The sequence below is a fragment of the Cajanus cajan genome, chromosome 11 (genome assembly GCF_000230855.2).
Source record: "Cajanus cajan strain Asha chromosome 11, NIPB_CcT2T_4, whole genome shotgun sequence".
NCBI classification, from domain to species: Eukaryota; Viridiplantae; Streptophyta; class Magnoliopsida; order Fabales; family Fabaceae; genus Cajanus; species Cajanus cajan.
The window spans coordinates 13,773,292-13,775,791 of record NC_138527.1 but is presented as its reverse complement, the minus strand read 5'-3'; positions in this window follow the sequence as shown (position 1 = coordinate 13,775,791).

Sequence of the window (2,500 nt, the reverse complement as noted above, 5' to 3'; positions counted from 1 at the left end):
AGTGACTCTCGGTCAGAAATTGAGCCAGCCTCGGTCATGATTTGAGTCACTCTCGGTCAGAAATTGAGTCACTCTCGGTCAGAAATTGAGCCAGCCTCGGTCATGATTTGAGTCACTCTCGGTCAGAAATTGAGCCAGCCTCGGTCATTTTTTGAGTCACTCTCGGTCAGAAATTGAGCCAGCCTCGGTCATTTTTTGAGTCACTCTCGGTCAGAAATTGAGTCACTCTCGGTCAGAAATTGAGCCAGCCTCGGTCATGATTTGAGTCAGCCTCGGTCATTTTTTGAGTCACTCTCGGTCAGAAATTGAGTCACTCTCGGTCAGAAATTGAGCCACTCTCGGTCAGAAATTGAGCCAGCCTCGGTCATGATTTGAGTCACTCTCGGTCATTTTTTGAGTCACTCTCGGTCAGAAATTGAGTCACTCTCGGTCAGAAATTGAGCCACTCTCGGTCAGAAATTGAGCCAGCCTCGGTCATGATTTTAGTCACTCTCGGTCAGAAATTGAGTCACCCTCGGTCAGAAAATTTGGCTGGCTCGGTCAGAAATTGAGTCACGACCCACCAGAAATTGAGCCAAGGCTGGTCAGAAATTGAGTCACGACCCACCAGATTTGCACCACGACCCACCGTGACCGACCACTATGCACCAACTATGAACCATTCAATTTTTTTTTGAGCACTTCTTGGATCAAACATCTCTTCTAACATGCCTAAGTATGCTGGGAAGTTTTGGGGGTGAGAGACCTTCATCCTCCATTTTTACGAATTTTCCGATTTTACCATGTTTTGGTAAAAAAATCATTAAAATTCAATCCCTTGGAGGATGGCTGAGATTTTTGGTGGACAGGTCAGTTATATTAGTATGTGGGTGCATGCAAAAAATCAGATCAAAATTCGATGCCTAGATACGTTTTTCTATTTTTCTGGATTTACGTATTTTCGTTTCTTAAAAAAATTATTAAAAAATATTCCGTTGGCAAAAAATTCTCTAATTTGGTGAGCACGAAGATATGATTTTTCTAAACAATGCTGCAAAAAATCAGATCAAAATTCGATCTGTAGCTCCCAAAAAGGAACTTATGTCTGCTCAGAAAAAAGGTATCTACTTGTACAAAATTCACTTTTGCATATTAGCCTATTATAGGGGGAGGGTGTGTCTCAGCAGAAACCCAGCGCACCTTGGCTGGTCTGGGCGAGCCACGGGGCCTTCCCCTCACACTCCGTGGGCATTTCTAAGCCTGCGTTGTGTTCTCCCGTGGCAAATTTCGAATCAAAATTTTTCATGAATCAAACCGAAAATTCGGCCGACTTCGGCCGATTTTTTTGAAAATTTTCGAAAAACTCCAGATTCGTTCTATCATCATTCTAACCCATATTTTGGCCTTTCCAGCCTTCGTTTAGCCAGATTTAAGCCATCTTGACCCACCCGAGGGACGGTTTATGCTCTTTTGAGCTAATTTTTGGTGGGTTTTCTCTTCTTTTTCCATCCTTCATCGAGTTTGCACCAAATATGCCGTACCCTATAACTCGTCCAGCCCATTTTCCCTTTGATCATCATTATTGCCCAAATTTGCACCAAATCTAGCCCAGTTTCTACCTTGCCTAACCCACCCGGGGGACGGTTTATGCTCTTACGAGCTAATTTTTTGTGGGTTTTCCCTTTGTTTACCATCACTGATCGAATTTACACCAAATATGACCTACCCTTTCACTTGTCCAGCCCATTTTCCCTCTATTCATAATCCTTGCCCAAAATTGCACCAAACCTAGCATATTTTCTATCTCTCCCAACCCACTCGAGGGACGGTTTATGCTCTTTTGAGCTAATTTTTGGTGGGTTTTCCTTTTGTTTATCAACCTTGACCGAGTTTGCACCAATTAAGCCTTACCCTATCACTTGTCTAGCCTATTTTTCATTTGCTCATCATCCTTGTCCAAAATTGCACAAAACCTAGCCTACTTTCTTTCCTGCTCGACCCACCTAAGGGACGGTTTATGCTCTTACGAGCTAATTTTTGGTGGGTTTTCCCTTTGTTCACCATCCTTGCTCGAATTTGCACCAAATATGGCCTACCCTTCCCCTTCTCCAGCCCATTTTCCCTTTCTTCATCATCCTTGCCCAAAATTGCACCAAACCTAGCCTACTTTTTATCCCTTTGTTTACCACTCCTGACCGAATTTGCCCCAAATATGGCCTACCCTTTCACTTGTCCAGCCCATTTTAGCTTTGTTCATCATCCTTGCCCAAAATTGCACCAAACCTAGCCTAGTTTGTATCTTTCCCAACCTACTCGAGGGATGGTTTATGCTCTTACGAGCTAATTTTTTGTGGGTTTTCCCTTTGTTCACCATCCTTAACCGAATTTTCCCCAAATATGGCCTACCCTTTCCCTTGTCTAGCCAATTTGCCCTTTGTTCATCATCGTTGCCCAAAATTGCACCATACTTTCCTACTTTCTTTACTACCCAACCCACCCGAGGGACGGTCTATGCTCTTGC